The sequence below is a fragment of the Furipterus horrens genome, unplaced genomic scaffold, assembly GCF_987537825.1.
Source record: "Furipterus horrens unplaced genomic scaffold, mFurHor1.1.pri manual_scaffold_5, whole genome shotgun sequence".
Classification (NCBI taxonomy): domain Eukaryota; kingdom Metazoa; phylum Chordata; class Mammalia; order Chiroptera; family Furipteridae; genus Furipterus; species Furipterus horrens.
The window spans coordinates 57,329,385-57,343,700 of NW_028327175.1; the positions used below are offsets into that span (position 1 = coordinate 57,329,385).

The window sequence follows — 14,316 nt, forward strand, 5'->3', positions numbered from 1 at the left end:
CTAAGCAGAGTAAAGTAGGAATTAAGTACATGAAGGCCAAAGGGAGCATGAGAAGCTTGCACTAACTGAAAATTCTATCCCACAGTGGCAGGGGCTGTGGCAATGTTTTTGAGGCTGCTTTTGGTGAGAGTGAGCTGACCATCTCCCACTCCGAAGTGAGTATCTGAAATGAGTAGTGCCAACTCTAATCCCATGAAAAGTACTCCTTCTAAGTATCAGGTAGATAGATGAAAGTCCTTGATATTCCAGCCAAGTAAAATGGATTATTAAAAAGTATTGATATCTCAGTGGTGTTTAGATTTGCAGTTAGACAAAAAATAACTATAAATTTTCCCACTAATTTTTCATTGCTACTTTCTGTGTGAGTCAGATTTAATTATTCATTTTACTTCATGCTAGATAAGAAAAGGTTGGTAAACTTTGGTCATTTGTGTAACTCTAGAAGCACTCTACAAATGGAGGAAGCAAAGTTTTTGAACTCAGGTTTTACTTGGTTTAATTATACAAGCTTATGACAAAAAACAATCAACAAATTGTGAATGGAAATAGCTATTCATATCAGTTTTTAAAACATTCACTTTCATCATAAAAAATGGTCATCGGACACTTAGAATAAGTTAAAGATGCTTGAGTAAGTTTGGCATTTTTACCAAACTTATAGCTACTTTGTTAAACTTATCCCAGCATTTGCCTTTCAGCTATGCCAAAAAATAGCTTTGACTCATTCAACGACATATTTCAATTTGATTGTTAGATAAAGCTCTTTCTCAACAACCAAATCAAGTTGACCAGTTGAATCCTCCCTCTGCTCCTCTTCATACTTCCTCATTACCTTTTCATGTTTGAACAAGTTACCCAGAGTCATGAAATAGAGAGAAGAGTCAGCTCTTCCTACAAGATGTTTGTGTCTCAGCTTTTCAGAAATGAATGCACCTCTGTGTCTTTTTTATATCTGTAAACCGAAATTGGTGATTTATAGTACAATAATCTCTTATAGCTGGCAGAGGTCTTGGACAACATTCAATCCAGTGTTTCCCAAGTTGAGGGCTATGTACCATTAGTGTGTATAAGATAATTTTAGGAGGCATATCAATATTGAATGACACAATAAGAAAATTCACTTCCTTTAAGGTTTTTTCACACTTCTGATTATATCAAGAAGAAAGTTTCAGGCTGGTGCTGACAAAGAACTCGCTAACGCTTTTCCTTTTTAAGAAATAGAAGGCAAGCCTCAGGCTCAAAGTATTCAGCAGATAACTATGTAGAGCTAGAATTTAATAATAATGTATGGTTTTCATTAAATTAATTTTTCCGGGTTACCATTTATTTATGGCACAGACACAAAACTTTCTTTTAAAATACATTTATTTGAGTCAAAAATAAAAAAGTTAATTTAAAGACACAAATTAAGTAAAAATTAGTGCAGTGAATACAGCAGTGCAAACATTACAAAAAGGCTGTAATCACTGATATGGTAAAAATCACAAAGCTGCTGTGGGAGATGCTATCTTGGAGGTAGCAAGAACAATCCACGTAAAGGGAAAAATTATGCAGAAGTGCAGCAGTATGGAAGTTAGAGATTTTAAGTTCAGAAGGTAAATATCTCAAAACCTCAAGTTTGAAGTCATAGTTCATAAATTTTATTCCCTTCAGTCTTTAATAAGTTTAATTTGTTAAGAGAGAGATATCATTTTTGTCTGATGCATTGTTTAATTGCTTCAATGACCAGACTTAAAATCTTTTCACAGTATTCCTCCTCCACATCCTCTGGTGGTCCAGAAAGGTGCCCATGGAGAAGTGAGTTTACCTTAGGAGCCCTCAGTAGTGACAGACTGGTCATTTTCTTTGAAACATGGATGCTCACAAAAGAGCATGTTATAAGATGTTTGAGGACTACAGTACAGATGGTATTACAAAACTGGATGGAGATCAAAACTATGAACACTAAAATGACAACAAACTTACAACTATCAACAACTGAATCTAAAAAATAAAAACAACATCCAACTAAGCAAACCAAAATAGGAACAGAATCATAGATATGGGGATCATTTGGAGGTTTATCAGCTGGGAGGGGGGAGGGGGAGAAATGGGGAAATGGTACAGGGATTAAGAAACATAACTGGTTGCTACAAAACAGACAGGGGGAAGTTAAGAATAACATAGGAAAGGGTGAAGCCAAAGAACTCATATGCATGACCCAGGGACATGAACTAAAGGGGGTGGGATTGCTGGAGGGAAGGGGAGTACTGGGCAGAGGGGAGCAAAGGGGGAAAAAATTGAAACTACTGTAACAACATAATTGATAAAATATACCTTTAAAAAAACTGGATGGAATCGGTTAGTGAAAACTAAGGTTTGTAGATCTAAACCTTGGGGTTGAGATAAGGTTTTAAAATTCTTATAGAATTATATATATGTGTAGGGAGGCAATGATATAAAGGTGGAGGCCAGGGTTTTTTGTTTTAGTTTTAGTTTTAGTTTGCAAACGATTACGCAGAGTACCAAGATTGTCATGGAAGGCCCTTTATATCAGGAGATATGTTGGCATGACATGAGGGGATTGTAGATTTTTAAAAGCATTAGGATTATGTCTTTTTATTTTCCTTATGATAATAATTTTACATTTAGATAATCGAGTATCACTGTACAGTAAATCATCTGCTTTAGGTATCTTTATATATTCACTCAAACTGCTTCTATGGTGCAGACTTTTAGGTGTTAGAAAAAAGGAGAAAAGGAAGGAAGGAAGGGAGGGAGAGAGGAAGGGAGAGAGGGAGGGAGGAAGAAAAGAAGGAAAGAAACAAGCAGGCCATAATCTCTGTCCTTAAGGTACTATCATGTGAGATTGGGAAGAATACGTTTATGTACTGAAAGGCAATCTGAAGATAGTACAAACCATGCTCATTTTCAGGAGATACTATAGCAATGGGAATGGTTAAATTTCAAGTTTAAAAATTATTCTAGTGGAAATTGCATTGCATATAGTCATTTGAAACCTAACTCCTTTAGAATGTGTAAACTACTCCTCATAGAATACTAGATCAGTAAACTATCACACATTCAGTAGCATGGAAATATCAGGATACTAAAAAAAGTGGCTGTCCAAGAACATGGCTAGAATAATATTTCAACCTTCAGGACACTTGGATAGGGCCAAAGCATCTTTTGTGCTACTTTTCCCTCATACACCAGCCATACCATCCAAGTAATTCATCAGAATTAGTAATCTTTTCAATGAGGCAATAATGAGCTGACATCTAATTTTCTATAATAAGTAAATTATCAGTTCATGTCAGAACAAAGAAGACGGTCATTGCCACTGATATTTATTTACCCTACATGATACAGAGACTATCCATAGGCTACATGTAAGATTTTCATGGGATCCCAGGAGTTCTTGGATCACATTGTGAGCACCTCTACTGGTGTCTTTTTGGATAACACGTCCTAGGATATATAGACGGAAGGTTCATGCTTCTAGTAAGGCCAGAAATGGAAACTTGAGGTGTGCAACTTTCAAGAAAACTTTAGAAAAGCCTCAGGCTAATATGTTCACACTTTACTCACTAGATTGTTTGGAAATAATTTTTGATGAGTATAGATTTTTTTTCAGAAAGTGTAGGACATTGTTTTTCTTTTCATCTGTGATATTCAGCATTTCAGCCATATACAAACACTTCTATCAGAGATGCTTAATCGTTTTTTGGTTTATTTTTCAAGAAGGCTGAAATGAGTTTGAGTTTCCTATGACTTTGACTGGTAAATAAATATGCAATAAAGGGGATGTCTGCCTCATTTTAAATTTGCATTTTCCCCCCACAGGGAGAGCATATTTACTAGTCTCTATTTCCAATTTTTGTCACCAGTGAAATAGTCTTTGTTTTGACACATGAATAAAACACACACACACATGCACACCCTTATGCAAATTCTCACCTACTGTTAGATAAAGTTTAGAAGTCTGTCATTCTAACTGCCACTGGTTGAAATCTTAGCTTCAAAAAATAATGAAACAAGTTGAGGAATCCTTAGATTTTACTTTATCTAAGCACCCGGTAAGAAAGATAAGCTTAATTTTAAAAATGATGATGGGAAGTAATATTTGGTGACTTCCAGCCAAAATGGAGGCCTAGACAGACATGCTGCATCTCCCTCCACAACTAGGAAGGAATACAACTATCTCAAAATCAGAGACAACCAGAAGTTCCAGAAAATCGAGCTGCATGGAAGTCCAACAAACAAAGATATAAAAAAGAAATACTCATCCAGACAGGTAAGAGGGGTGGAGCTGGGGCAGAGAGGATGTGGTGTGGTGGCGGCAGCAGTGGTGCAGCAGCAGCAGGCCAGTGGAAAGCACAGTAACATGTTTTTAAAAGTTGGGAGGGGCTCCTGGGGAGCGCTCTCAGCACCAGACCAGACCATGCAGCTCATGGTCCCAGCACCGGGGGAAATAAAGACTGATTGCTTCTGCCTGTGCAAACCAGTGGGGGCTGTAGCAGAGGAAGAAACTGCCAGTCTCTCAGCAGAATCTGCTTGTTTAAAGGGCCCCCATGGTCCTAGAACATCCCACTCTGAGAACAATGGCCAGGGCAACAGCTAGAGAGGTGCCAGTCCCATACAGAAGTGGGAGAAGTGCCTGGAAAAAAGGGGCAAGTGCTGAGGGAGTGGCATTGTTCCCTCTCAGACCCCTCCGTCATATACAGTGCCACAAGGTGGCGAAACAGGTTGCCTGTACTGATGAATACCTAAGCCTCTGCTACTTAAATGTAACAGGCATGACATCTCTACCTAAGACACAACAGCAAAACAACACAGCAGCCTGTCAAGATGAGGATACAGAGAGATATTGCTCAAAGAGGGAACAGATAAAGGTTCCAGTGGGAGAACTAAGCGACAAGGAGATAGCCAACCTAACAGATGGTGAGATAGCCAACTTAACAGATGTAGAGTTCAAAACACTGGTGATAAATATGCTCGCAGACTTGACAGATATTCTTAAGTATGGCAAATGCATAAGGGAAGAAGTAAAGGCTATGCTAAATGAAATGAAGGAGAATCCACACAAAACCAATGGTGAAGGGAAGAAAAAACTGGGATTCAAATTGATGATTTGGAACATAAGAAAGCAAAAACAGCCAGTACAGAATGAAGAAACAAGAATTGAAAAAAAATGAGGAGAGGCTTAGGAACCCCTGGGACAACTTTAAACAAGCCAACATCCGAATCACAGGGGTGTCATAAGGAGAAGAAGAAGAACAAAAAATTGAAAGCTTATGTGAAAAAATAATAAAGAAAAACTCCCCAAATTTGGTGAAGGAAATAGTCATACAAGTCCAGGAAGCACAGGGAGTCCCAAACAAGCTAGACCCAAAAAGGACCACACCAAGACACATCATAATTAAAAGGCCAATGGTTCAGGATAAAGAGAGAATCTTAAAAGCAGCAAGAGAAAAGCAGAGTTACCTACAAAGGGCTGCCTATTAGACTGTCAGCTGATTTCTCAAAAGAAACTTTGAAGGCAAGATGGAGCTGGCAAGAAGTATTCAATGTGATGAAAAGCAAGGACCTACAACCAAGATTACTCTATCCAGCAAAGCTATCATTTAGAATGGAAGGACAGATAAAGTGCTTCCCAGACAAGGTAAAGTTAAAAATGTTTATCATCACCAAGCCATTATCATATGAAATGTCAAAGGGACTTACTTAAGAAAAAGAAAATCAAAATTATCAACATTAAAATGACAACAAACTCACAACTATCAACAACTGAATCTAAAAAATAAAAACAAAATCCAACTAAGCAAACCAAAATAGGAACAAAATCATAGGTATGGGGATCACTTGGAGGGTTATCAACTGGGAAGGAGAAGGGGGAGAAATTGGGAAATGGTTCAGGGACTAAGAAGCAAAATCTGTTGCTACAAAATAGACAGGGGAAGTTAAGAATAATATAGGAAAGGGTGAAGCCAAAGAACTTATATGCATGACCTATGGACATGAACTAAGAGGGGTGGGATTGCTGGAAGTGAGGAGTTACTGGGCAGAGGGGAGCAAAGGGAAAAAATTGGGACTACTATAAATAATCAATAAAATTATTTTAAAAAATGATGATGGTATGCACTAGATTTTGTATCTAGTAGGAAGATACATAGCATGAATAAAACGCCAAGAAATAAACCAATAGAGTACCATTTAAGATTGTTTTAAAAGGAAAAATAATGTCTACAAGATGGTTAGGTAATTATTTAAAATACTTGTGTAACTATGGTTTAGTTCATCATCACCTTTCTAATGGTGTTTATGTTCAGCTCCAAAGCACAGCCCCTGCTTTTTTGTTTAAAATGTCACCAACTGAATTAGCATTTTTATTGATACAAAGAATGTTCACGATTCTTTGTTCACAATTCTTCAGAAATGATGATGGAAATGTAGCAGTTTTTTGTAATTTGTAAACTAGATATACCTCAAAGAGTCCCTCATTAACTCTAGCTTAGCATTTAGAACAAAGGCATTTAAAATACTACAATTTTTAGATTCCTCGTGAATTTTTTAATATTTTTATAATTATTATTATGTAGATAAAAATAATATCTTTATTGCTGAACAACATAATTTACATACCTAAATAGATTAGGAATTAAATCATAGGTTCTTCTAATTTGATGAAGGAAATAGACATACAGGTCCAGGAAACACAGAGAGTCCCAAACAAGTTGGACCCAAGAAGATCACACCAAGACACATCTTAACTAAAAAGCTAAAGGTTAAAGATAAACAATCTTAAAAGCAGCAAGAGAAAATCAGAGAGTTACCTACAAAAGAGTTACCATAAGACTATCAGCTGATTTTTCAGAGAAACTTTGGAGGTATGAAGGGACTTGCAAGAAGTATTCAAAGTGATAAAAAGCAAGGACCTACAACCAAGATTACCCTATCCAGCAAAGCTATCATTTAGAATGGAAGGGCAGATAAAGTGCTTCCCACACAAGGTAAAGCTAAAGGAGTTCATCATCACCACACCCTTATTATATGAAATGTTAAAGGGATTTATTTAAGAGAAAGAAGATCAAACCTATGAACAGTAAAATGACAACAAACTTATAACTATCAATAATTGAATCTAGTAAACAAAAAGAAACTAAGCAAGCAACTAGAACAGGAACAGAATCATAGATATGGAGATCATATAGAGTGGTATCAGTGGGGAGGAGGAAGGAGGAGAATGGGAGAAAAAATACAGGGATTAAGAAGCATAATTAGTAGGTACCAAATAGATAGTAAGATGTTAAGCATAATAAAGGAAATGGAGGAGCCAAAGAACTTATATTCATGACCCATGGATGCGAACTAAGTGGGGGTAGGTTGCTGAAGGGAAAGGTGTTACCAGGTGGAGAGGACCAATGGAGAAAAAAATTGGGACAACTGTAATAACATAATCAGTAAAATGTACTTTAAAAAATAAAATAAAATTAATTAATTAACTTAGACACCTTATTTTTATTCTTTTGGAAACTTAGAAAAGAAAACATTTTAGTTACAGTTAACATACAATATTATATTAGTTTCAGGTGTATAGCACAGTTGTTATACATTTATATAGCTTTCAAAAGTGATCATCCCAGTAAGTCTAGTACCCACCTCTGACACCATACAGTTATGACAGTACTATTGACTATATTCCTTATTCCATACTTTAGTTTCTTAATAAAAAAATAATTTATTTTTCAGGTCAGTTATAGACCCACTAAATACTTGGAATCACACCTATAGCTTTATTTGTAATTCTTGGAAGACTATAAATTATTTTAACTATCTGTATGAACTTAGGAAGTCGCTAAACCTCTCTGTGCCAGTTTTCTCATCTGTAAAATGGGGATAATGACAGATCCCATCTCAGCAGTTTGTTATGAAGATTAAATTAGTAAATATTTGTTAGAGAGAAAAGTGAAGTAAAAGTGTTTACTCTTGCTAACAGAGCATTTCACAATCATAAACAGAGGTTCAAGAAGGAATAAAATGAGAAATATGTCAAGTATGGCCCAGTTAAACAGAAAGAAGCCTTTGCAAGTGCCAGTTGTGAGGGACACTTTGAGATCTTTGGTCCACTTCAGGAACCAAGATATTATCTAGAAATATTATTGAGTCTTCCTTATTTAGGCTTATTTCCTTAATAATATCCAAACACAATGTTTTTAACATTTATGATCATCAAAAAGATAATTATACATAACAGAGTGCTAAACTAATTGCCTTCTGCTTTGACCTTTACTTCTATCATCCAGAGTTCTTGAGTTTTCAGAGTTGTTACATCTGGCATTTGACTCTTTTTTATCCCATGTTTAGCTGTTGATTCATGTGGTCCTTCTTTCTGATATTTCTAATTAGTCTGAACATGAATCATCATTATCTTTCTTCCTTGTCAACTACTCCTTGGTGCTTTTTCTGCTGTTCACCCCAATTCCCTCTTTCCTGTACTCAAAAAGAATTTTTTAAAGGAATATATGCTATTTTACCTTACCTGGTTACTTTTTCTGAACTGCCCTGTTTCTAACAGCATAAGAGACACATTGAGTGTTATTGGAATGAATGATGCTACTGCCCTGCTAGTTCTCAGTGGTAATAATCCTACTTGACTCCTTACCTTACCAATGCCTCTAAATCAAAGTAGAGAAGAAATGGTTTTATGGTACCATATACCAGTTTAAAGATATCAGCTGGTCTTACTGCTTGAAGTCACAGGTTAGAAGAAGAGAGAACCATATATTCTTGTATCTAAACTGGTGACCTAGACATGAGTTTCAGCACCTGTTAAATAGCCCAAAGCTATTCTAGCTCTTAAAGTGATTTCTCAGTGCTCATGGGAAAACAGATGTTAAGGAGAAGAAAAAGGACACACTGAAAACCAAGCATGAACTAAAGACCTTTAGAAAATCACTCTGATACTTGCCCAACCATGTTCGGTAGGAACACTTGCTTTATTGCATCCATACTTTATCAGAATGACTTCTCAGAAGACACCCTGTTAAAAAAAATCCTTGTTCAGCAGAAAACATTTTAGATAATGGAAGGAAGAAGAGACAAAGATGGTGATTATTCAATGTCCTTATCCCTTTCTTTGTCCTTTTTTCACTAAAATTCAAGCCAAGTATCACAGAGAGCAGAATGTGGCAGCCTGACAGAAAAACTCTAGACCAAGCAATAAGGTCAGAGTGTGGGTTCAAGGTCTATTACTTAGGAAAGCTATTTCTCTCTGTGAATTTCAGCATCTGTTCATACAAAGAAGTAATAATATCTGCCTCACAGAAATTTTGTGAAGAGGCCTAACAGAAATTTTGTGAAGAGACCTCTGTATGTCATGATAGTAATATTGGACATTGTTATTGTTTTTTATCAGCAGTATGTAATTTGATGTTACAGACCTAAATACCAAACTGGATGTATAATTTTCTCGGCCTTTTTTTTTTTTCTTTTTCCCAGAAATTCATAACCTTCGCATCTTCTGGGATACAGCATATGGAGGGCAAAGAGCTCAAAACATTGGAATACGAGAGGTCTGAAGTCAGACTCTGTTAGGCTCTCTGAATTAGTGACAGTCAAGGCTCTAACCCTTGGTTTTCCCTTCTGTAACGTGGGGTTGACATCCATTTTGCAGAGTTGTGGAGAAGATTAGTGATAATATTTGAAGCTGACTAGCCTAGTGAATAGTTCACAGTAAACAACCATTATTTCATAGGATTGTTTTTGTCTTTTAATGCTTTCATATTATCATCCAAAATATGGGTTTGCCTTTGTTCACAATTGCTTTAAGTATTGTGCTTGGTGGATAGTAATTGCTGACAAGATTAGGCTTGAAAGAGATGAGTCATTTGCAATGATAAATTGCTAAATGGTAATATAGTGGGCTCAATAATTTTTTTATTGTTCAGCTATCCTAACTAGAAATTCTTCAGAAACTCAAGTTCCTGAGGAGTGTGAACACTGCTAAGACATGGTTACTGCCTTTAGGAAACTTACATCCTAGCAGACAGAGGCGGATTTTAAGGCAGGCACACCCGGCATGTGCCCTGGGCCCCGACTTCTGAATGGCCCCATAAAACCCCAATTTTACACTTTTTTCTAATAACACCAAGTTTGGTTTCATTTGTCGTCGGCAGCCGTCCGTCTTGAGAGACGATGGTGTAGCTTCTTAAGAGTCTATCTGCACCGCCGAGAATGGCTGTGCAGTCCGACTCGGGAGTGACACGGTATCTGTTTCCTCCCGTGTTGAATCGACATCTTGCGATGACGCTGGAGTGTCCTCTCCAGTGAAGCTGAAGCTACAGAGCCTGGGCAGGGTGATATGGAGGGTCTGCTGTTGCCCTTGCAGCAGACCCCCCCTCTCTTCGCAGCTGAAGGATCCAAGGGAAAGACGGAGTCAATATAGCTTGGCTTCAGGTGCGCCGCAGGAGTTGCCGGTGTTGACTACAACGTCAAACCGCCTTAGGGACTCCGGCTCCGGATTTTCTGTCGGGGTTTACTCCCTTAGCCTTTCCCCTGAAGAGGTATGCCGCAAGGCAGCGGAGGTTTTTTGGAATCAGAGTTGTCCTTCTCTGATGTGCCCTGACTGGAAGATCGAACCAGCGACACTTAGCTCACAGGCCGACGCTCAATCCACTGAGCCAAACCAGCCAGGGTCTTGGTTTCATTACTACACTGCATAAAATATGGTTAACATGTATTTTTATTTTCCCTGTCTCTCTCTTTTTTTAAGGGGCCCAATATTTTCTTCTGGGCCTGGGGCCTCAACCAACCTCAATCCTCCTCTGCTAGCAGAAGGTATTTCTTTCACTAATATCTATGTCCAACAAAATATTATCTTTGTGTGGTGACTGGACTATGAAGTGAGAAAAACAAAAGGGCTTTCTGAGAGTAGACAGAAGTCATTGAAATCATCACTCTGCCAGAGGGGATGAGTTATGGGGAACTGAGTGGGTGGGGGGAGAATTAAAATCTGTTAACTGTATTTAGGCACAGTACCAGGCAATTCATATTCATTGCTTTTGTTAATCCTAAAAACTATCTTATAAAATAGGCTGCAAAGTGTTGACTTTATGGTTGAAAACAATTGCTTATTTCAAAGAAGGAAACAGCCATGTCTAAGATCATGTACCCAGTGAGTGTTGAAGATGGGATTTCAATCATTAACTGGAGGAGTAGGGTTAGAAAGTGGGTTTTGTTCAATTTGATAGAAAAATAAGGTAGAAAACCTGAATGTCTAAAAATGTCTTATTTTACCTTCTGGATTTCCTTCTCCGCTTATCTGCTGGGCCCAACAATGAGTTTAATTCTAGATTTAGAAACCCTCTGCTGAGGGCTATAGCCATTCTTTTTGTGCACATAGCCCAAGGACTTATCTTATGGTTTAACCTGCACACTTACAGCAAGAAGAATGGATAGCTATTTCAGATGTGCTACTGTTTCATATTCGATGAAGGGAAACTCATCCCACATTAATTGATTTGTAGAAATATGGTACAGAATATACCACAATTAAGATACACAACTCAAACACTTATCCTTTTATTTTAACAAATATTAGTAATTATTGCTCCCCCTCTCAATAAATCACAAAACTTTATACAATCATACCTCAGAAACATTGTGGATTTGGTTCCAGGCAACCATAATAAAGCAAATATAACAATAAAGCAAGTTACAGGAGTTTTTGGTTCTTCAGTGCATATGGAAGTTATGTTTACACTAGACTGTAGTATTAAGTGTCCAATAACTTGTCTAAACAACAATGTATGTATCTTAATAAAAAAATACTTTATTGCTAAAAATGCTAACCATCTGAGCCTGTTGGAAAAATGGTGCCGATAAACTTGCTCAACACAAGGTTGCAACAAACCTTCAATGTGTAAATATTGCACGATGTATGAAGCACAACAAAGCAAAGAACAATAAAATGAGGTATGCTGGAAAGCAGTCCTAGGTAGTCAGTATGGTCAGCCATGAGCACCAAATTACAGGGCTTAGCAGAAAGGATTTTTTCTCCCCTCATGTATCAACAAATCTGGGGATGAATAGTCCAGGATAGATAAGAAGAAGGGTAGAGGTGTGAAGAGATCAATAATCTGTCTCTTTCTTTTTCTTTTTCTGTGTGCGTGTGTGTGTGTGTGGTTAGAACACTTACCATGAGTTCTATCCTCTTAACCAGAGATCTGCTATACAAATGACTCTGTTGCTTTCAAAAAGAATTCTGCGGAGCCCCTGCTAGCAATTTCACCTTACGTCTTTTTGGTCAGAATCTATCACGGGGTCACTCCTAGGAGCAAGGAGAACTGCATTGTGGTTTGGAATGTAAAAACTGGAAGAAAAAAAAGATTATCAGTGAGACAGAAAGAGGACTTTTTAGAATGTAAAAAATTTTACTTTTATAGTCTCCATGATAAAGCAAAACAAGGCAGAAACATGGCATTGTGTAAGCTATCAGCTTTCACAGCATCAGGCACAGGAGCTATGATCCTTCCTGGGCTGTGTTTGAGGCCACAAGAGCATTCTGGTTCTACTACTTACTGTGAAACTGCATTCAAGGTTTTTGACCTCTGTCAGGCTCAGCTTCCCTGTTTATAATGCAGATATAACCACAGGGCTTCTTTTAAAGTATTCTGGTGACCGTTTCATGCAGTAGTGAGTGTTAAGTGCTTAACATAGTGCCTGGCACAGACTTTACTAAATATGAGCAACTCTAAAAAGAATAATCATTGCTATTATTAACACTCATACTTCTCCTTGACTAGAATGAGCCTTTTTATATATTACTTTTCCTTTTCTGGTTTGTTTGTTTTTGTCCTAGGAATGTGCACTCTGGACGTGTGCTCTGAGAAGGTACCCATGACACAGACCACACTGGACACCAACTCAGATATTGGGGCAACGTTCCATGACAGCTGAGTTCAGACATGCTGGTCACTGAACTCCTTGATGCAGAGCTGTCAATAATCTCTCATCTCCAGCTGACGGAGGCTGGTGCCACCCTGAAGCATTGAGAGATGCCATGCCAATTTATTCGAGGTCTTTATTGCTGAAACTCTTGCATAATGACATCTTTATTCATGTGAAAACACAGGATAAATTCCAACTATAGGATATTGTTTATGTTCATCAGAAATGTTATTTGTCTTTACAAAGTCTGGTTTCAATGAACAGTCTATGTAATGGATATTAAATAAACATGGAATTTTACACATTCATAATATTTGGTTTCTTGTTGTGATTTTGATGAACTACACTTTCAAGCACTGTCAGTTCATCCTTATTTACAAACAAAACGTTTGCTTGTAGCAGAGTGATGTAGTGGCTTGCTGTATTTTAAGATAAGTCAACTTCTCTATTCAATGTTTAATGTGAAACTGACTCAAAAATGTTCTTTCAGGCAACATTTACATTTCTCTCTGTATAACATATATTATACTATTTTAACTTAATTCTGTGAGCTATATAAACCAAAGGCATTCTAATTCTGTTTTTAATGTATTTTCCCAAGATAAATAATTTATAATGCACTAATAAAACTAAGGAGCTTATATTAAAACATATTATATGGCCTACTGAAATTGATATATGGAAATTGACTCTCTTAAAAGTAATTTTGTGAAATTATTTTCTATGAAATTGACTTTCTTATATGAATTCTTGACAACAAATATAAAACAAAAAGAATTTGAAATCTCTCTCTCCATCCCTCTACACATTTAAGAGAAGTCATCGAATACTTTCTAACTTTATGATTTTGAGGTTTCTTAGAAAAGAAACCAGATTAATAGTAACAATTTTAGTTGTACATATCTTCATCTAGCTACCTATTTAAAATAAAAATCCTTTCTTGAGTACACTTAGTTTTTTTCACATCTTTAAAGTGATACAGTTTTAGTTGTAGATTTATTTGGGAAATATTTTTATTTTGCCACCCATGGGGAGAACTGTCATTTTTTTTCTGTTTGTTCATTTGAAAGCTGAAAATAAGTAATGCTGAGCCCATGTTCCTTCATCCTGTAGCCTTCCCTCATCACAGATACCCTGTAAACCACTTAAATGCATCAAATGAGATAAGAAAAGCTATAAAAGGGCAAATAAATATTGTAAACATTAAGGTTCCTTTAACTTTTAAAAGACTTGTTTCAAATGAGTACTCATGGATACCATGACCAGCTAATATCATCATGGAGGCCTGTATTTGACACTCTGCCTTTACAAGGAGGCACCAGGAAGATGTCGGGGAAGGGAAAGCTGATGATCTTTCAGAGAAGGTTTCAAATAACAGGGTGATGG

The 14,316-nt window shown here is 37.0% G+C and overlaps 1 long non-coding RNA gene across 1 annotated transcript in view; it reads left to right on the forward strand.

Moving 5' to 3' along the window:
* The window catches only part of LOC150008670 (uncharacterized), a 39,345-nt gene extending 26,128 nt beyond the window's left edge, over positions 1-13,217 (forward strand). Inside the window, exons 2-3 of the long non-coding RNA XR_016511330.1 lie at positions 86-155; positions 12,842-13,217. This is a non-coding gene — a long non-coding RNA (uncharacterized LOC150008670). The remainder of the gene's footprint in view (positions 1-85; positions 156-12,841) is intronic.
* Positions 13,218-14,316: the final 1,099 nt, after the last annotated feature.